The sequence below is a fragment of the Beta vulgaris genome, chromosome 5 (genome assembly GCF_026745355.1).
Source record: "Beta vulgaris subsp. vulgaris cultivar EL10 chromosome 5, EL10.2, whole genome shotgun sequence".
NCBI classification, from domain to species: domain Eukaryota; kingdom Viridiplantae; phylum Streptophyta; class Magnoliopsida; order Caryophyllales; family Amaranthaceae; genus Beta; species Beta vulgaris.
In genome coordinates, this window is record NC_079206.1 from 42,103,817 (window position 1) to 42,127,106 (window position 23,290).

Sequence of the window (23,290 nt, forward strand, 5' to 3'; positions counted from 1 at the left end):
ATCCACGAAGGTCATTGACCGGTTTAGAGTTCCGAGTAATTCAGCAGATCCACTAAGGTCATTGACTGATTAATCATGATCAATACATTATTTTAACCGGCAGATCCACAAAGGTCATTGACCGATTTGGCATTCTGATTAATTCAGCAGATCCACTAAGGTAATTGACTGATTAATCATGAATGATAATGTGTATGAACCGGCAGATCCATGAAGGTCATTGACCGGTGTTGCACTTAAACCTATTCAGCAGATCCACAAAGGTCATTGATTGAACGATTAATAATGCTTATCAGCTTTTAGCCAGCGGATCCACGAAGGTCATTGACTGGCAAGGTGAGACAATTAGAGAGTTGCGTGCAGAAGATGATCATTTTATTAAAATAAAACGGCTCTTCCCGGCTGTGCCGGATTTATGGCCTACAATTGTAAAAAACATGGATTAGAGCATAAAAATTAAATCTTACTGGCAACAATGCCTATTTTATTAACCATGCGTAGTATCTTTTAAGGACGTTGGCATTCCAGCTATTCTTCAGCAGCTTGCCCGACATGTCTTCCAACCTATAAGATCCGGACACGATTTCTGAGCATGTGCTTTGCCAGTTGCTGCTGTTCGTCTGAGCGCGAAGTCCCCCTTGGAAATAGGCCGACTTCGTACTCGCTTATTGTAGGCCTTGCTTCTCCGGTCCTTGTAGGCGGCCGATTTGAGTTCGGCTGCCAGCCTAACCTCCGGCAGTAGGTCCAGTTCCTCCTTATGCAATCTCTCGTTTAGCTCCGGATCATAGTTCAGGATCCGCCAGTTTGGTAGGCCTACTTCCACTGGTAAGACTGCTTCTGCCCCGAAGGCTAGCCTAAACGGTGTTTCTCCAGTAGCTTCCTTTTCCGTTGTCCTGTTAGACTATAGTACAGCCGGTACCATGTTTGCCCATGCCCCTTTCAGGTCATCTAACCTCTTTTTGAGGGCGTTTAGGATCTGTTTGTTGGCGGCTTCTGCCTGTCCGTTACTTTGAGGATGACAGACTGATGAGTAGGCAAACTTTATGCTATAAGGTCGCAGAAAGTCTTGAATGGGGCCGCAATCGAACTAGACACTGTGATCCATGACAATTCCCATTGGAATTCTAAACCGGGTGATAACGTTCTGCCATATGAACGTCTTTACCTGATTTGCCGTTATCTTGGCGCTTGGCTCAGCCTCAATCCATTTCATGAAGTAATCAATTCCCACGATTAGGAACTTCCTTCCCCCAGATGCCGGTGGGAAGGGTCCTATAATATCCATACCCCACTGCGGAAAAGCGATTGGGTTGAGGATTGGCTGTAGATCATTAGCCGGTTGATTAATCATCGGTGCGAACCTTTGACACTTGTCGCACTTTTTCACGTAGGCCTGGGCATCTGTCAACATAGTAGGCCAGCAGAAACCCTCTCTCAGTGCTTTGAGTGCTAACGCCTTTCCACCGATATGGTTCCCACATACACCTTCATGGATCTCTTCGATCACCTTAGTGGCCTCATAGCCGTGACACACCTTAGTAAGGGTAATGAGAATCCCTTCTTATATAACCGGCCTTGGAAGATGCAATACCATGCCGAATCTCTTTTCAACTTCTGGGCCGCCATCTTTTCTTCCGGGAGCTCGCCCGTTAGCTTATACGCCTTTATACCGTCATACCATTCTGGTTCCGAGGCTATAATATTGACGGTTGTTGTGGTCGTATCCAGACTTTGCTCTTTCAATGTTTCCACCATGACACTCCTTTTTTGGTCACTGATACTGGAGCTTGCCAGTTTTGACAAGGCGTCTGCCGCCATGTTCTCCACCCTTGGAACCAGCTTGACCTCGAAGCTCTATAGCTCCGCCGCCATGTTTTTGACCCGATTGAGATATTTTTGCATTACGGGCTCTTTGGCCTCGTATGTGCCTTCTATCTGGCTCGAAATAAGCTGCGAGTCCGTGACCATTAGGAGTTTTTTAGCGCCAGCCGCAATGCTCAGACTTAGTCCGGCCAGGGCTGCTTCGTATTCGGCCTCATTATTAGAGGCCTTAAAACCAAAACGGATGGCATGTTCAAAAATTTCCCCTTCTGGGGATGTTATGACGACCCCGGCTCCCGCGCCACTCTGGGCTGCCGAACCGTCAACTTCTATCTTCTATGTACCAGAAGGTTCCGCTGTTTCTGCGTAGGTTGTCTCGATAATAAAGTCGGCCAGTGCTTGGGCCTTGGTAGCTGTACGAGGCCGGTATTCTATGTCAAATTCCGAGCGCTCTATTGCCCACTTCAGGAGCCTGCCGGTTGTGTCTAGCTTATGGAGGGTTTTTTCCTTGGGTTGGTTGGTGAGCACCTGAACGGTATGAGAGTCGAAATACAGCCTCAGCTTTCTTGCCGCGATGAGGACGGCATACACCATTTTTTCTAGTAACTCGTATCTTTGCTCCACGCCCGCTAATACATGGCTTATGAAGTAAATGGGGCTCTGCTGCCCTTGCCTGTTTACCAATAGTACTGCTGCTACCGTTTTCTGGGATACGGAAACATAGAGCTGCAGCTTCTCCCTTATCTCTGGTCGAGTTATAGTCGGCAGCTTCATGAAATGCTCTTTTATTCCTTCGAAGGCTCGTCTTTGTTCTTCCCCCCACTCAAACTTCTTGTTTCCCCTGAGGACTTTGAAGAATGGCAAAGCTTTATCGGCTAATTTGGAGACGAACCTAGTGAGAGCCGCCATTCTTCCCGTTAGTTTCTGGATATCCCGGATGCTCTTTGGCTCCGGGAGGTCACTTATGGCCTTGATTTTGTCCGGATTAGCATATATGCCCTTTCACTTACCATGAAGCCTAGGAACTTGCCGGACCTTACTCTGAATACACACTTCTTTGGATTCAGCTTCATCTGGTGTCGTCGAAGTGTTGCGAAGGTTTCGTCAAGGTCCATTACGTGCCTTTCTTCAGTGACACTTTTGGCGATACTATCGTCCACGTATACCTTCACATTCCGGCCTTTCTCATGCTCGAAGATTTTGTCCACCAACATTTGGTAAGTGGCGCCAGCATTCTTGAGCCCAAAAGGCATGGCTTTGTAAGCATAAACCCCTGCATCCGTGATGAAGGCTGCCTTATTTCTGTTAGATTCTAGAAGGATAATTTGGTAGTAGCCAGAGAAGACATCCATGAAGCTCAGTAAGGCATGGCCGCTAGTAGAATCTACCAGCTGATCAATTCTGGGTAAAGGATAACAGTCCTTTGGGCAGGCTTTATTGAGATCGGTAAAGTCCACGCACATCCGCCATGACCCGTTGGCTTTTTTCACGATCACCACATTTGCCAGCCACTCAGGGTAGTCACATGGCTCTATCAAGTCCGCTGCCAGCAGCTTGTCTACTTCCTCCCTTATGGCTGCATTTTCTCGACGCTAAAGTTTCTCTTCTTTTGCTTAACTGGCCTGACATCTTCGTTAACATTGAGCCGGTGCACCATGAAATTTGGGTCAATGCCCGGCATCTCGTCTGCTGAGAACGCGAAGATGTCCGCATGCCCTCTTAGCAGCGTTATCAAGTTGACTTTGACTTCCTCGGCCAAATCTGCTCCAATTTTGACCGTTCTTTCTGGCCTATCCGTCTCTAAACTGACTTCTTATGTCTCTCCTTCCGGACTAGGTCTCGGCTGATCTGCCGGCCTTCCCTCGAAGTTTTCCATGGATAAATCCTTCCTGGCTTTGTTCTCCAGCCTTCTTCTTTTTCTCTCTGATGGCGGCGTTTCCGCAGGTCGTTTATGATCGGAGTGTTTGAGTGCAGTTAGATAACAAGCCCTCGCTGACTCTTGATTTCCCCGGAGCTTCTCGGGGTTGCCATAGTTGGAGGTGTAAACCATGGTAAGGTGGTAGGTGGAAACTATAGCTTGAGCATCATGGATCAGTGGCCTGCCGATAATGGAGTTGTACGCCGCCAGGACGTCAATGACGAGAAATTCCACTATGAGGTCCCTGGAATGGGACCCTTCTCCCAACTTTACGGCCAACTTTATGGTCCCTTCTGGGACGACAGATGCCCCTGTGAAACCGATAATCGGTTAAGATACCGGTTTCAAGCATGCCTTATCGAAACCCAGTTTCTCGAATGTTTCTTTGTAGAGGATGTTAGCAGAGCTTCCCCCATCTACTAGCACGCGATGAACCATTGCAGTTGATATCTGCAGGGATATTACCAAAGGGTCGTCATGGGGATACACGATCCCTTTGGCATCTTCTGAGGTAAAAGCCACGGACGACATTGGAGGTGGTGCCAGCCACTTTCTGGTATTGTTATAGTTCACCTGGTGTCAAACTTCCTTCAGACTAGCTTTAGCTACGTGTATGATACCACCCCTTGTTGGTCCTCCACTTACGACATGGATCTCAGTGATCCTGTCCTTTACCGGTCTTCTGCTGCTATTCTCATCTTCCCTAGGCGGAGATTTACGATCGACCTTTTCTTGCTACTGGGTAAAGTAACCTCTCCTGATGAGGTCTTCTATCCCGTCCTTAAGGTCTTTGTAGTGGTCTGTTTTGTGGCCGTAATCGTTGTGAAACTCACACCACTTAGACTTGTCTCTGCCCTTGTAATACATTTTCCTGGGCCTTTGCCACTTATCATCTTTACTGTGAAACTCGAATATCCGAGCCCGAGATATCGTTAGTGGGGTATAGTTATGATATTTATCCGGTCGGCCCTCAAAACCTTTTTCACAGAATTGTTCTCTTCTCTCCTGCCAGAGGTGTCAGACTTTCTATCCTTCCGATATTTGTCATCCCGGCGGTCCTTATCTTTTTCTTTTTCCTTATCCTTTTCTGTTGCTGCCGGCCTTTTAGCATTAGCCGCTTTGTCGAATTCCTCCCCTCTAATGAAGTCATTTCCCTTTCCTAAGACCTCTGTTAAGGACGTCATTTTCTTGCGGCCTAGGTAGCTTCGAAAGGGGGTCCATTCTCTCAACCCCGTCATGAGGGCTACGAGTGCTACCTCTTGCTGCAGTGTAGGAATGGTGACGGCTTGAGCATTGAAACGCCTCACATAGTCCCTCAAACTTTTTGTCTCACCTTGCTTGATGGACATCAACTCGCCGGTTGTCTTCTCGCGTCGCTTATTACTTACGAAGACGGTTGCCAGTGGACTACTCTTGAACCATGTCTGTCCTAGTCCAATCAAAGTAGAGGGAGACACCTTACCCCATACCGAGTCGGTATTGGTGTACAATAGCATATGTCCTTCATAGGCCGATATGTGATCCTCTAGATCTGTCTTGCCGTCATACTTACATGTCGGCATTTTAAGCTTCTCCATGGGGTCTTGCAGAATAGCGGTGGAAAACGGCGAATTCCGCAAGGATACCGGTGCTCTTCGCCGATATTCACTCCCCTTCCTTGGCTGGGAGGACTGCTGCTGCACCTCTGTATCCTGCGCCTCCTCCTCCTCTTCTTCCTCATTCCCCATATGCTCTATGGGGGTTTTGGAGTTGGCTACCTGATCCTGATCGTGCCGGTCTCGTTCTCCGTGGCGGCCCGTCCACAGTGAGCGGAGCTTTCTCACTAGGCTGTGGGCTCTGCTCAGAGGTCGCTTAGCCGGGGGACCGGTCGGTGGGGTGGTGCTAGCCATCGCCTGGAATACTTCCGCTGCACTCTTAAGTTGTTCTGGGGTGAACATGTTCAACAGAGTATGAAAGATGTCCTCCTGGGGAGTCTCAGGAGTTTTTCTACCTTTGTTAGTGGGTGGCCGACTTTGCTTAGTAGCCAGCAGCGGGGTTGAGAACCCTGGGGGAGCCTTCTCAACGGGAACATTGTTTTCATCAGTTTTCGGCATCCCAAATTGTTGCTTAGGATCCATGAGGGTTTTGTTTGCAAGAAATGGCTTAGACTACAAGGTATTGTTCGCCCCTCCTTCAAGCGCCAATTGTTCCGGTATGGGACAAGTTTTTAGGGTACAAACCGGTATGCCTCGTAGTCAGTTGAACTGGTTTAAGTTCCTGCAAGAAAGAACACGTAAACTAGCCTCGAGGGTTGATCCGAGGAACGCCTCTCCGATGCCTAAGTCAGTATTTGGTTAAAGTCGGTAGCTCTCAAGTAGAATGTATTAGGATTCGTGAACGTACCTCATGACTCAGATCAACGGATTATTTATAGGGACCCGAGTAAGCCCATGTCTGGGTTGGGCCCGATCTTTTAGGCCCGTAGGCACTGGTGAAGTGGATTGGATCACGCCCTAGCCCTTAGACTCAGGGGCACAGAATGTTGGCCGTGATTGAACCGGTACAACCGTCAGGTTTAATTTAGACCGGTATGGAACTTAGTCAGCCCCCATACAGTTAGTGTTGTTGATTTTGTATTTGTAGCATAGCATGCGTATACCTTACCCATATTTGTATGCAGAATTCTGATATTGGAAATATCTCAAGTATAATTTTACTACTTTTTGATTGTGTTATGTTGGCAATTGTCCTTTATGTTTGTAGTGTGAAGTAGCAAAAAAAATTCATGCAGCACCTTAACTCGATTAATAGAATTTCAAAGTGGTCAGATAATCGACTCTTGTAGGTTTCATATCATTACTTATTATCCTTCTTTATTTTTGTATTAAATCAGTTTCTGCTTAATCAAGGACTTCTAGTCGTCGTTTAAAAAGAAAATGATATTCAGGTACTAGTTTTTCACATCAAAAAAGATTCATCTATGAAAGTAATTTTGTTCCATTTGATTGTCTAGAGGCCAAACTCAATATTACTATTCCCATTCTATAATAAATTTAGACATATTCACTCATTTAGCACTAATTGGTTTTGGTAGGGTATGACAATGTTGCTTTAATGGGCTATTTTCTTTTTGTTGCTAGAGTATGACACCATGAAATGGGTAAATCTCGATTGAAACGGAGGATTTGCTTAGTATGTTATTTGTGGATTCGTTTGTTCTTGTGCTTGTTGGGTTGCTTAATCCTGAGAGTAATCTTGATATAATGCTTCAGCACTAATTGGTTTTGGTAGGGTATGACAATGTTGCTTTAATGGGCTATTTTCTTTTTGTTGCTAGAGTATGACACCATGAAATGGGTAAATCTCGATTGAAACGGAGGATTTGCTTAGTATGTTATTTGTGGATTCGTTTGTTCTTGTGCTTGTTGGGTTGCTTAATCCTGAGAGTAATCTTGATATAATGCTTCTTGTCGCGAGGGCTATTACTCATTTGGTTGATATCTTGCCTTCTTCTTGTGCTGTTGTTGTTCATTATGGTGCTGTTAATTGTTTTCGTGCTAGGGTATTGACTATTGAATATATGAACTTGGCTGAGCAGTTATTACACACTTTTCTTATAATGTACAACTTGTATGTTTTATTTTTTTAAGCAATTTTAAATTGAGGACCAATTGCATCAAATTAAATAACTTCAAAATTGTGACTAGTTTTTGGGGAAGGATATCCAAATAATGTAGTCAATATCATGTTATCAAATTTGGTTGTACGCGAATCTATCTGGTTCCATTCGATATCCCACATCAATTTTGATTTTAGGGTTTATGCTTTAAGAACTTAGTCCCATAGTATTGCTGACAACAATCTAATCTGACTGCAATTTGGCATCAACAAAAACATGACTGAAATTGTAGACTTCAACAATGTTCACTCCAATGCTAGTGGATATTAATTCCAGGTTTTGAGAAAAAATGCTTATCAAGTTATGTTAGATGACAGTAATGCATATATGGCTTGATCATAGTGGAAGTGGAAAACAATGCGTTATGAATTAAATAACCATATGATTTAGATTTTAGGTTTTACAAAATTAATCTTACCCTTGTGGAAGAGAGTCGTCTGAGTAGAAGGTGAAGTCGCTTCTATGTAAAGGATACAACCTATGGACCATAATCCACTAGCTCACAATCTACTTCTTCCTATCCTAAATCTTACTTTGCTTTTGTGTGGTTTCATTTAATTCAATTTTATTTTCACCTGTTTCTTAATTGAAACTCAGATTCTAAATATTTGTGGGAACACCTCTTTGCTTCCTTACGAGATACGCAAATGTACTTGTATAACTGTATGTGATGTATATATGATACATTGAACCAATATTGGATGACTTACTGAGTGATTATGGGATTATTTTGAATTTTAGGAATGGCAGTCCCTGCAAGCATTGAAGAAGATATCACAAGAGCATGCGAGTGCATGTTTCTAAGCTGGGGCACTAATGGTAGTGCTTTCTTATCTTGATTTCTTTTCAACCCGTATTCAGGTTATCTTGTCTACCTTTATGTGATGTTTTTGGATGTTATGTGATGTAGATACGTCTAAATCGGTGCTTTACCATGTACATAATTTGTTTTTCTTATCCCATTTTAGCGAGTAACTTTGGCTACTACTACAAATATGTGCAAGAAGCTCCCTTCGGATGTTCCTGATTTTGTGATGAAAGTTGTTCCTCACCTCACGAACCTCCTTCAGTACCATGATGCAAAGGTAGGCTGCAAGATCACATGATTTTCTGCCATCTTGAGCGTTTGATAATATAAAGTCCTTTTGAATTTTTAATTACATGTCTTAGATTTTATGGGATTTCAGGTTCGAGAGCATGCTCTGTTTGCCTTAATCGAATTATGGAGGCCGTTACATCATGGGCTGAGAAACTTGATGAGCTTTGTAATAATGTTTTAAATATGCAACAACAACATTATCCACAACCTGAGCAACAACAACAATCCATACCACAACCCAAATTTTGCAGTATTAGTCACAACCACAAGCTTGTCTAGGATTTTAGAGAAATCAAAATCAACCTCATAGTAAACCTCCTTCAGACCTAACTATTGTTGAACTAAAAAAATCTCATGTTGCAGATGGAAATAGGTATCCTTTCCTTTCAAGTAGATATTAGGTCTCAATTTGAGAATACACATGCTTAGAACAAGCTACAAGGGGCACATAATAAGATGTTGGAGTCACAAATAGCTTACCTGGCTAGTTTTTCTGATAGTAGGCCATCTAGGTGACTGCCTTTGCAAACAATGCAACCAAGCCACATTGCCAATGCTATTACCCTTCGAAGTGGAGTGCAGTACGATGCCACGACAATGCTAGAGGTGCAATCATCAGTTGCTCAAAAACCACAGGAAGTGCCTGAGGATGCTGAACCTCAAGAAAAGCAAGGAGTTGTAGACAAGACTACGGAGGTGGCTAAGAAGAAAACTGTGACTTTGGTGATCAAGCTATCATTCCCAATCGGATGCTCAAGAAGTTTGACCACCAGTATGGTAAGTTTTTTGAGCTGGTAAAGAATATGCAGGTAACCGTTTCGTTTACTGAATTATTAAATCAAATGCCTACTTATTCTAATTTTTTAAAAGAACCTTTGATGGGGAAGAAGACTCTCAATGAGGTAGAAAATGTGGCTTCTACTGCAGAATGCAGAGCCTTTTTAAAAAACCAGTCTCCACCTAAATTGAAAGATCTAGGGAGTTTTCCATCACCTACGACATTGGCACCATATTTATTGACAAAGATTTTTGTGATTTTGTTGTCAGTGTGAGTGTCATGCTTCTTTCTATCTGTAATCAACTAAACATGGGTGACTGAAAATATACAACCATTACTCTGCAAATGGTTGACCATTCTATGAAATAACCCCTAGGTATATTAGAGGACGTTATTGTTAGAGTAGGGAAATTCTTTATCGTTGTGGACTTTTTATATTAAACATGGCAGAAGATATCCAAACGCCCATTATCCTCGAGAGACCTTACCTCCACACTGGTGGAGCAGTTATAGATGTTAACAGTGAGAAACTGACATTAACTTTGGGGGATGATAAGGTTATTTTTAGTCTAACCAATGCTCCTAAGAGCCTAATGCTAGAGGAATCATGCTATAGTGCTGTTGTTATAGATGAACCGATCCATGACTGCATGCCTAATTCCCCATCCCGTGATACTTCAGATTATGTGCTTGTCTTAGAGTCTACTGTAGGTGAAGAACATTTTCTAACGGTCTTGAAGACTCACAAAAAGGCAATTGGATATAGAACTGATGACTTGACAGGATTAAGCCCTAACTTCAATGAGCACGAAATTCATCTAGATGAGGGCGAACACCGTAACATTACAATCCAACGCAAGTTGGGATGGGTGGTACAACCAGAAGTGACGAATCTGCTAAATCCAGGTTGATGGACAACTAAAGTCCATGTCCCTTTTCCTTGCCCTTGTTGCAATGAGGTCATTCCCAAGTTCACCTTGGGCGAAGATTTATGTAAGTATTACTTTTCTTTTACTACCTTTTATATTAGTTTAGTCAACTTAATTGCTTTCAAGAAAGAAAAAAACAATGAAAAATTGCTGAAAAATACCAAAAATACGAATTGAATTGAATATGGAGTGAATTGATTGCTTCCCTGTGCCCCCATACTGTGCTTTAAAAATGTTTTTAACTCACTACATTGGATAGTTGAGCATTTGTGATTGTGACGTGATCTCTGACTGCCTTGACTTAATTTTGATGATAATGCGCATACTTTGACTGCATACTTGAACTGGTTATATTGTGAGGATTCATTGTTATCTATGGATTTACATCCATATCTAATCTATTTTTGTGTGTTAGTCCCTCGTTGCATTCTGATCTGGATTTGGGAATGTACTCAATTATTTCTGCCGACTTTGGACATGTGTTGTGATAGAGGCATTCTTTTGTTTAATTTTAAGCCTCATAGTTGATATATGAATGAATTTTCCTTCTAGCCCTACTGAGGCTAATGACTTTTTTTTTTGATATCAAGCTATATTACACACCTTGAGCCTTTACAATGACTATTGTCCCGAGCCTAGCTTGGGGGAGCATTTCGTTAAGTTGATACTATGATGTGTGGCTAATTTTGTGGGTTGGTTGAAAATAATGTATATGTTGATACAAAGAAAAGAAAGAAAAGGAATTATAAAGTGAAAAATGATAGTGAAAAATTTCTATGATCTTTACTTATTGAATTTCAACAGTGTTGGAAATTATGATGAAAAGAACAAGCATCGGTTGGTTCTTGAGATTTCAAAGTTGGTTATTGTCTTGGTCATGTTGTTGAGGTCATGGAAGTTGTTTCGGCAACATGTAGTCTTGTTACTAGTGTTTGTTGCTCCCCTTTTCTGGCTTTTCCACCACATTCCCTAAATAATTTCCTTACCTTACTCGAGCCCCATCACACCCCTAAGAAAGACCTCGTGAGCACGTTTTGCTTGTGTTTTTGGATTAATATTGAGTTAATTTGCCAAAGTTAAAGAGTAAGTTTTATTTGAGTCAACCTGACTAGGATGAGGGATATTATACCTTTGTACACTCATGAGAGTGTGAGTGGGAGGGGCTATTATGGTTGGGTTGGTAAGTGTTCAGGCACATATTATGCATGCCATAAAATTGAGAGGAGTGACACCTTGGTGAGCACCTTTTCAAGATTTGCATGTCATGCAGAGCAACTGTATTTTATGGTTCTGCTTAGGTGATTAGTGGTCAGGGTGATCTGAGCAATTGAACTTGAATTTTGTTTGCTTGAAAGATTTTGAGTTTGAAAATGTTTTAACCTGAACTTCTTATATGAGGGGTGAAGCAATTTTATTCATATTTATGTTCTACTTTTCTTGGGTATAAGCAAAGGTATAACTTGGGGGTGTTTGATGTCATAGTTTCATATAGAGTTTTAGGTGCATTTATGTTGCATTTCTAGTTCATATTAGAGCATTTAGGTGCATATTTGCATGATTTACTCATGATTTACTCAACTACTCCCCTTTTGCGTGTTTCGATAATTTTCATGCTATTTTGATACAAATTGATTATGATTATCTAAGATCAAGCCTATTAATCATTGAGGATGAAGATAGCTTGCACATGGATCACAATGCATCCGTTTGGGAGAATTTCGAGTTAAAATGAAACACAGAGTTAGTGAAAGAAGTGCCAAAACTGACACTTGTTTACTATTTTGATCATAACGTTGGATAGAAAATTAATGATCAAGAAATTCTGGTTGGGTTGGAAACTAGAATTTAAGGGGTTTCCAATGAAAGGTCAGAAGCCTCAAATGGATTTATTGTTTAAGAAATACAGCCTTTGCAAGTTAACGAAAAAACGTAGTTTCCCCGCGCGATAGTATCGGGCGGTTTTAGCCCGATCGGGCGCGAGAACATATTTGTTTAGATGCGTTATAGAGTTGAAAACAAGAGGAAAGGGCTTCTTCTTGACAGGATCGGGCGAGCTACCCGATTGGGCGGGCAATCTGTCATATTTTCGAAATAAAGAGCTTTTCGCCCCAAGGGTCAACACGACACGCATATTTTAATGATTTTCGGGCTAATTTTCGTATTACCTTTCGTTTATGTTTTAGGTTTAGTATAAATACAAAAATTAGAACATTACAAAGACATCTTTTATTTATCTTTTGTTTATCCCTTGTGTTCATAGTTTCTCTAGAGAGTAATTCAAGAACTCTAGTTTATTGCTTTTCTCTTTTGATTCAAGATCAAACCTTTCGCAAGTTCAATATAGTTTTTCAGTTTGGTAATCTTCTTTATTCCTTATTTTATTATTGATTAGGTTCATCTCTTAGTTATTTGCAACTATACCAATTATAATTTTTATATTGATTGTATTATTATTTTCATAAACATGAGTGAGTACTTTTATTTCTTGGATTGTAGGGATTCATGTATGCAATCAGGGACTGATGGATTGTTATTTCCCTAGAAACACTACAAGAGGGGGGGTGAATTGTAGGTGTAGAAATAAACGTAATTTTTTGCGGAAATTAAAACTTAAACGAATAAACAAGCTAAAGGAACACAAGGGATTTTTACGAGGAAAAACTTCTTGGGCCCAACAGAAGAAACAACCTCGACCACTAGTGATTTTAAACTCAACACTTTCACTAATTAGGCCAAACAACTTTGTTACAACCTAATTCTAACTCGAGCCACACCTTGAGTTCCTAAACTCAAGTTCCTGAGCCACCGTTCCCTTAACAGCAGTTCCTCTCAACTTCACTCGAAGTTTTCTCACACATACAAGCTTCACTCAAGCCTTCTCTTTACAGAACTTCACTCAAAGTTCCCTTACCCCAAAAACCAAAAATACAATTGATCGAAATAAGCTTAGTGGAATTAGAGTAAGAAGGCAAAGAACAAATGGCTATTATGAGAGAATGAAGGCACTGACACTTAATTAAACTCACTTAATTACTTAGTCAGACACAATTTGGAACTTATCTAGACTTCTATATTTATAGTGTTAATCATGAAGAACGTGGGATTAAAATTAGAGTACATGTTTAGTCCATTAACCCATGATGTTCCTTCCCCTAAGGAACACTTTCACATATGTCCCATGATCCCATGATCTAAAATGAACGTGGATATATTTCAGCCATTACTCCTAAGTAATAGGAGTTCCTTGAGTTTATCCGAAAATCAGTTTTTATAAAACACTTTTTATCTTTAAAACTGAATTTTTAATCTTTAAGAAAATAATATCTTTTAAACAAATCTTTCTAAAAACCGGATATTTATTTTCTTATTTTCCGAAAAATAAAATCTTTTCCTAAACAGATTTTCTTTTTAAAACTGATTTTATCATTTGAAATTAGATATAACTAATTTCCTATAATTTAGGCATGACTTACTCAAATATCTTTTTAACCGTTATAATGTTGCACGCCTAAGTCTAGTTCCTTTTATTAACTAAGTTCCTTTAACATATTCGTTTAGTGCCACTTAGTTTGTTCCTTACAAAGGACAAACTCTCATTCTCAAATAGACTGCCATGTTCCTTACCATTCTTTCTTTGTTCCTTTACATTGGAACTAGAAAATAAAACGCCTAGCTTCTATTCTTCTTGATCAATGCTTGCTCCAGTATCAACATAGAAACTTCTTTACTTAGCCTTTGAAATCCTCTCTTGACTTCTTCTTGACTTCTTTCTCCCAGTTCTTTTATTGATACCTTAAACACCATACACTTAAATAACTCATTAGTTCACTACTTAGTTTGTTCCTTTGTTTCTTTGTCATTATCAAAACTAGGGTTCAACAATTTCCCCCTTTTTGATGATGACAACAAAGGTACAAACTAAGGAAAATAACAAATAATATAAGTGAATGAATAAAAACATAAAGAAGAAAATGAAAAATAAAACACAATTATGTAAGTAACTGTTTTGATTTTTCATTTACCTTAACCTATTTTTGATTTTTCATTTACCTTATCCATTTTTTAATTTTTCAATTTTCAATTTTTTTCAAGTTTATTATGTACAGTTTGTTCCTTAAATCATTTTCCCCCTTTGTCATCCTCAAAAAGAATAACTCTGCATGTATTGATGAATTGATTTAACACCTTAAGACCAATATACAAGCACCATTGGTGGTTAAGTTAGAAAATCAAAGAGTAAACTTGCTCAAACATCAATCACATAATACTAGCCATTCCAAGGAAGAAATTATGCAAATCATTTAGAAACATAGCTTATAGCAAAAGTCATTGATTATATAGCACTTGTTCCATAACAAAAAAAGAAAGAAAAGAAAAGGTTAAACAAAAGTTGTGTTCCTTGATTAGGAACAACAAAAACAACAAAAAAAACTAAGAAAGGGAAGGGGAATGGTGTTCCTCTACAACTTCTTCTTCTACCACATCCTCTAATTTCTTCATCACCACCCCATGATTGAGTCCAACCTGTTCCTTCAACTCCTCCAAGGCACGGGCCATAGAGTCTATCTTCTTTTGTTGCGCAACCATGTATCACTCAAGCTCTTCATAAGACTACATTATTCAGTTTTGGCATCCAAAGTCCAATGAAGATGATTATTAAAATTTGATCATATGTTGAGCAGGAAGACAAATCATTTACCCAGTTAGCATCATCCGGAGTATCCTGTTCCTTACCCTTGGAACTTGAGGCAGATGGTGGTTTGTGAAGGAACTGGAGGGGTTAGAATGGAAGGTTCATCTGTTCCGGAATAGAAACGAAAGGTGAAGGGTGATAAATGGGAGGAAGGAATGGTGGTGTGGGTGGAAGAGTTGTGGAGGTGGAAGCAAAAGGATTTGGGCCTTTTATTTCATCCTTCAACTGCTCAAAACTGGAAGGAACAGAGAAGGATGAAGGTGAAATGGAGGGCAATTTGTGAAAGGAACAGAGAGTTTAGGAGATGGTGGTGGAGTAGGTTCCTTGAGAGTGAGGGTTCCTGTTCCTCATTATCCGAAAGGACTAATGGAGAGTCCTGTTGGAAGGAACAGAAACTTGAGCAATCTACGAGTGCTCTTCCTCACTCTCTGAGGAACAGAGAGGTTTAGGCTTAATGGCAATGTGTTTGCGCCTCTTAGGTTTCGGTTCCTCCGGTTTAGGAACAGGGTCATCCAAGATACTCATTATCTTCTTCTAAGTCAAGTTTAGGCAGTTTTTTTCCTGAGGAACTTGGAGCCTTCTCCCTTGAGTGAGTACACCTTCTTGGACAGACAAGCCAAGTCCATTTAGGGTCTTCTCATTCAAGATGTTCCCTTGTTTGACTCCTATTGTGGTCCAACCCTAATCTTACTTCAAATGATGAAGTAAAGATGTTATCAAAGCACCGTACCCAATTACACAATTGTTCTCAATACAGGAGTTAAATGTTGAATGAAGAGGGAAGGGAAATTGATTTGTAGTGGTGGTCCAAGCAAAACATGCAACACATATCCAGGAGACCCACTTCATTCCTCTTTTCAGTTCGAGGAATGAGTGCTCTCCAAACCAAATTAAATAATACTTTGTGTAGGGGAGAGAGTTGATTATGGTTTAGTTTGTTTTGACCAGATGTTCCTCCAAAATATTCTAAGATTTTGTCTTGAGGAAAATTCGGAAAGGAAACAGTTCCTTTCCGTTTAAAGTACAAATCAGTTCCTTTGCAAGGAACTTCCCATACTTTGCCCAAAGTGGCTTGATTAAACCTTATTTTCTTTCCTCTAACCTCAGTTGTGCAAGTTCCATTAGTATTAACAAAGTTTGCACAAATCCATAGCTAGAGGAACAAGAGCATTATTAAAGGCGAATTCAAACAAGAATTCCACCTTGTTCCTTTAGAATGGAGGTTAATTTTGAAATTCTATTTATTAGCCCATTCTAAATCGACGAAAAACCCAAAACATACCTAGATTCACTTCGTTCGACCCGTTTCTTGGAAGATGAAGAAACAGTTCCTTGGAAGGAACAGGTGTGATTTCTTCTTCTTCCCCCTGAGATTGTTCCGGGGTTTCTTCTTATCTCTTCCCCAATTAACTTTCTTCTACGCATACTCCTTCTAGGAGATTCTAATTGCTGTTCCTCTATGGGGTTTTCTTGAATTATGTCGGTTTCAAGGGTTTTGGTTGGAGATGAAGATTTCCATTTTTGAAGTGTCGGTGTTTTTGATGTGGGAAAAGGAGAGTTTCTTGAAGTTTTTGCCATGATTTGTGAAGGTTGTTTTTATGGAGTATCAAAGGGTGTGATGAGGTTTCGGCTATGGTGAAGATGAAGAGATTGAGAGGAACACGGTTTCTTATGATGAATTAAAGAAGGAAGTTTTGCATGTAATAGTAATTATGACACGCGGGAAAGAATAAAAAATAAAAATAAAAATAAAAAATAAAAGAAGAAACAAAAATATAATAAGAACCAAGATTTAATTAAACTGGTTCCCCTTATTTTTGGGATTTTTCGGTTTTCGATTTTTATGATTTTAATTTTTGAAAGAAAATAAATGCTAAGGAACTTGTGCTATAGGAACAACTAATGCTACATATCAATGTCCTTCATCATTCATGTTTCTTGACCTTAGGAACAGTAAGGGGAGTATTATGTGACATTTGTGAGTTGTTTAATTTCTTTGAATTCATGTTTATGTCTTGCAACATTCCAATTTGCAATGGTCTTAGGCAATTAAACACAATTATTTTTGAACACAAAGTCACTCAAATTGATTCAAACATGGGGGGAATGACATAGGAACAATCACTTAATTTTTATTAACCCTAACTCAAGCCTTAATTTTTCATATCTATATTCCTTTGCAAAGGCTTAGTTAGAATATCAGCAATCTGATAATCAGTTTGACAAAACTCAAGTTTAATCAAACCTTTTTCAACATTTTCTCTTAAAAAGTGATGTCTGATATGTATATGCTTTACTCTAGAATGATGCACTGGATCTTTAGATATACTTATAGCACTTGTATTGTCACAATAAATAGGAACACATTCAAAGTTTATTCCATAGTCACTAAGTTGTTGTTTTATCCAAAGCATTTGAGAGCAACATGCAGCAGCTGCTACATATTCTGCTTCAGCAGTGGATAAAGCAACTGTGTTTTGTTTCTTGGTACTCCAAGAAACTAAACTATGACCAAGGAATTGTGCCATACCTGAGGTGCTTTTCCTATTTACAAGATCTCCAGCATAATCTGCATCTGCATATCCTTTTAGTTCGAATGTATCACTTCTTGGATAGTAGAGTCCAAGATCATCTGTTCCTTTAAGATATCTAAGAATTCTCTTCACAGCAGTGAGGTGAGACTCCTTTGGATTTGCTTGAAATCTAGCACACAAACCAACACTGAAAGCTATGTCTGGACGACTAGCAGTTAGATACAAAAGTGAACCAATCATTCCTCTATATTTTGTTTGATCAACACTTGTTCCTATGGAGTCTTCATCTAATCTAGTTGAAGTTCCCATAGGAGTGTGATTTATCTTTGAATTTTCGAGGCCATATTTCTTTAATAGTTCCTTTATGTATTTTTGTTGGTGAACAATTATACCTTTTTCAGTTTGTTTGATTTGTAGTCCAAGAAAGAAATTTAACTCACCCATCATACTCATTTCAAATTCATTGCTCATGAGACTTGAGAATTCTTTGCACAATGTTTCATTAGTAGCTCCGAATATGATGTCATCAACATATATTTGAACAAGCAAAATATCAGTTCCTTTAGATTTTAGGAACAAGGTTTTATCAACCTTTCCTCTTTTAAAATTGTTTTCTAAAAGGAACTTTGATAATCTCTCATACCATGATCTAGGTGCTTGTTTTAACCCATAAAGAGCTTTATCAAGCTTGTAGACATGATTTGGGAGATTATTATTTTCGAAACCAGGGGTTGTTCAACATATACATCTTCGTTTAGATAGCCATTTAAAAATGCACACTTAACATCCATTTGATATAATTTAAATCCCATGTAAGCAGCAAATGCAATTAAAATTCTAATGGCTTCTAATCTAGCTACAGGAGCAAAGGTTTCTTCATAATCAATTCCTTCTTGTTGATTATAACCTTTTACTACAAGTCTAGCTTTGTTTCTTACAATGGTTCCATATTCATCTAGTTTGTTTCTAAACACCCATTTTAAGCCAATTACTTTTGTTGTTTAGATGAGGAACTAGATGCCATACCTTGTTTCTTTCAAACTCATTTAATTCAGCTTGCATTGCAGTAATCCAATCAGAGTCAGTTAAGGCTTCTTCATGATTTCTTGGTTCCATCATTGATAGGAACGCATGAAATGCACAAAAGTTCCTTAACTGAGATCTAGTTTGCGTACCTTTGGATATGTCGCTGATTATGAGTTCCACAGGATGTGATTTTCTCCAAGGTTTTGGTTGAAACTCTCTTATAGGAACATGTTGTTCCTCATGAGTTCCTTGAGTAGATGAGGAACTCTGCTCAGTTGTTCCTCTGTTAGCCTCGTGGACTCAGTTCCTTCATTTAAGGAACAGGAGCATCTTCTCCTCCTTGAGGAACAGGAACATCATTGATGTCATTATTTTAAATTCCTCGTTCCTTTCCTCTTTCACTTCTTCTTCTTCTTGTGAATCTGTTTCCTTGTACTTGGTTGTGCTAACCCTATCTCATAGTCATCAACCTGTATGCTTGGATTATTTTGTCAGATTCATCAAAGATTACATGAATGCTTTCTTCAACACACATAGTTCTTTTGTTATATACTCTATAAGCTTTACTATGTGAGGAGTATCCTAAAAATGTTGCTTCATCACTCCTTGCATCAAATTTTCCAAGATTATCTTTTCCATTATTATGCACATAACATTTCCCAAATGTTCTAAAATAGTGATATTTGGTTTCTTTCCAAATAAAGTTCATAAGGAGTTTTATTAATGATAGGTCTCATCATGGCACGATTAATTATGTGACAAGCAGTATTAACAGCTTCAGCCCAAAAGTTCCTTGGAAGTTCACTAGCAATTAACATGGTTCTAGACATTTCCTCCAAAGTTCTATTTTTCCTTTCTACAACACCATTTTGTTGTGGTGTTCTAGGGGCAGAAAAATTATGATCTAGGCCATTATCTCTGCTTAAGTCATCAAATTTATAATTTTCGAATTCCTTGCCATGATCTGATCTAATGTGCATTATTTTATGTCCACTTAGTTTTGAACTCTTTTAGCAAAGACAAGGAACTCATCATAAGTTTCATCTTTACTAGTGAGAAAAAATAACCCAAGTGTACCTAGAGTAGTCATCACAATACAAGTACATATCTCTTTCCACTTCTGCTTTGAATTCTCATGGGTCCACATAAGTCCATATGAATTAATTCTAATGGTTTAGTGGTACTTACAATCGTTTTAGATTTGAAAGAGGATCTTACTTGCTTACCTCGTGCACATGCATCACAAACTTGATCAATATGAAATTTTATGGATGGTAATCCTAAAACAGATCTTTTGATCTAAGTTTCTCAAGTAATGAAAAACTAGCATGTCCTAGACGCTTGTGCCAGAGAAGTGAATCATCTTCAATAACACTAAGACAAGTTAAATTGATTTGAGGAACAATGTATGTTCCCTTTCCTTGTTCCTTCCAAGATAACCTTCTTAGTTTTAATGTTGATGATCAAGCATTTTTTTATCAAATTTTACAGTATTTCCTTTGTCACAGAATTGAGAAATGCTTAATAGATTATGTTTTAGACCTTCAACTAAAAATACATTTTCAATGGAGTGTGTAAGACTTACCAACCTTACCCATAGCAACTATGTTACCTTTCTTATTATCACCAAATGTTACACTTCCACCTTCATAGGTTTGGAGTGAGAGAAACTTCGTTTTGTCTCCTGTCATGTGCTTGGAACAACCACTATCGAGATACCATGTGTTGTTCCCCCTCACTCCAACCTGCAAAAATCAACTAGGTGTTAGTTGTAGGAACCCCATCTTTCGTGGGTTCCTGTTCTTGACTAGGATTTTATTCGACAACCCATTTTTTCTTACTTATTGTCACGTTTTTCCCAATCATTTCAGATTTTAATTGACATTGATTTATGTAATGACCTACCTTGCCACAATACATACAAAACTTTCACTAGGTAGATCAACTATTTCTTTGTCTTGTTCCTTTTCTTGTAGTTTTCAAAACCAAGACCTTCCTTCCTCTTGGTCTGTGGTTTCTCAATCCACTTAGGAACTTTCATGATTTTGCCTCTGTTCCTTGCGACAACCAGTTCCTTTTTAAGATTACAGATCTGTTCCTTTAAAATCATTTTCTCTTTATTCATTTTTTCAATCTCAGATCTGTATCCTTTCAAGGGGGTTGATCTTATATCAAAGGAACTCAGAACAGGGACAAATTTCAAACTTTCATAACATTCTTTGATTTTTAGGTTTTTATCAAATAAGTCAAAGAATCTTGTTTCAACATCTGTTCTCATTTTCTTAAGCCATTCTATGTGTTCCTTGCAACTTTAAGGCTTGTTCCGTTTGTTTACGTTTTTCACTTCATCTCTACATTCAAGAATTGCATCATAAAGAAGATCATATATTTCAGGCCTAGTTTTACCATCTAAGTCTGACTCAAGACCATGTTGACTTACCTCAACCTTTTCTTCATCTTCTTTTTCGTCAATGTTTGCTGTTTCTTCAGTTGGTTGTTCCTCTTCTTCGTCCATCTCTGAATCTCCCCAAGCAGCTATCATAGCTTTGCGCACATTTGCCTTAGAGAAAGGTGCTTTTGATTCTTTGTTCCTTTCAGCAAAGCGTTCCTTGTTCCTTTCTTTGGTTTTGTCTTTTCCCAAAGAGGACATTCCTTGATGAAGTGATCTGTACTTCACATTTATGACAAGCAGCTTTGTTAGAAAATTTCTTAGTTTTACCTTTGAAGTTTCCATTCTTCATGTTCCTGTACATCTTTCGAAATTTTCGAACCATGAGGGCTGCTTCTTCTTCTTCTGAGTCTCGAATCATCTTCATCATCTGTCTTGAGAGCAATTGATTTTGATTTGGAGCTTTCACCATATTCAGTATCAAGGTGAAGCTCATGAGTCATAAGTGACCCTGCCAGCTGTTCTAAGTTGAACTTAGTGAAGTCTTTTGTTTCTTGAAGAGCAGTGACTTTAGCCATCCATCTGTCCTTAGGAAGACTCCTAAGAACCTTTCGAACCTGTTCCTCAGATGAAATAAACTTTCCAAGAGAAGCCAACTCATTAATAATGTTAGTAAAACGAGTAAACATGTCTCGGATGCTTTCTTTGGATTTCATGCAGAACAGTTCATATTGATTCATAAGTAAATCAATTTTCGATCTTTTAACTTCATTAGTTCCTTCGTGGGTTACTTCTAGTAAATCCCATATTTGCTTTGCGGATTTGCATCCCATGATTCTATTATTTCATGGGGTCCAAGTCCACAATGCAATAATTTAATAGCCATGGCATTTACTTCCATTTTTTCAAAATCAGATTTGTCATAATCAGAGAGGGGTTTAAGAGTTACCTCATTTTTGTCATTTGTAGTTGTGACTTCGAAATCACCAACTTCAATGACTCTCCATACCTGATAGTTTTCAGCTTTGATGAATATCTCCATGCGGTTCTTCCAATACTTCCCATTGAACATAGGAGGCCTTTGAGTGGAATAACCTTCTTCAAGTTTCTCGGTGGTATTCATTGTTCCTTGGATCTTTTTCTCAATAGGGTTTCCTATCTTACGTGAGTTCTAGCTCTGATACCAATTGTTATTTCCCTAGGAACACTACAAGAGGGGGGTGAATTGTAGGTGTAGAAATAAACGTAACTTTTTGCGGAAATTAAAACTTAAACGAATAAACAAGCTAAAGGAACACAAGGGATTTTTACGAGGAAAAACTTCTTGGGCCCAACAAGAAGAAACAACCTCGACCACTAGGGATTTTAAACTCAACACTTTCACTAATTAGGCCAAACAACTTGTTACAACCTAATTCTAACTCGAGCCACACCTTGAGTTCCTAAACTCAAGTTCCTGAGCCACTGTTCCCTTAACAGCAGTTCCTCTCAACTTCACTCGAAGTTTTCTCACACATACAAGCTTCACTCAAAGCCTCTCTCTTACAGAACTTCACTCAAAGTTCCCTTACCCCAAAAACCAAAATACAATTGATCGAAATAAGCTTAGTGGAATTAGAGTAAGAAGGCAAAGAACAAATGGCTATTATGAGAGAATGAAGGCACTGACACTTAATAGGTTAAACTCACTTAATTACTTAGTCAGACACAATTTGGAACTTATCTAGACTTCTATATTTATAGTGTTAATCATGAAGAACGGGGATTAAAACTAGAGTACATGTTTAGTCCATTAACCCATGATGTTCCTTCCCCTAAGGAACACGTTTCAACCATTACTCCTAAGTAATAGGAGTTCCTTGAGTTTTATCCGAAAATCAGTTTTTATAAAAACACTTTTTATCTTTAAATCTGAATTTTTAATCTTTAAGAAAATAATATCTTTTAAAAAAATCTTTCTAAAACCGGATATTTATTTTCTTATTTTCGAAAAATAAAATCTTTTCCTAAACAGATTTTCTTTTTAAAACTGATTTTATCATTTGAAATTAGATATAACTAATTTCCTATAATTAGGCATGACTTACTCATATCTTTTAACCGTTATAATGTCACGCCTAAGTCTAGTTCCTTTTATTAACTAGTTCCTTTAACATATTCGTTTAGTGCCACTTAGTTTGTTCCTTACAAAGGAACAAACTCTCATTCTCAAATAGACTGCCACAGTTCCTTACCATTCTTTCTTTGTTCCTTTACATTGGAACTAGAAAATAAAACGCCTAGCTTCTATTTTTCTTGATCCAATGCTTGCTCCAGTATCAACATAGAAACTTCTTTACTTAGCCTTTGAAATCCTCTCTTGACTTCTTCATTGACTTCGTATTCTCCCAGTTCCTTTTATTGATACCTGAAACACCATACACTTAAATAACTCATTAGTTCACT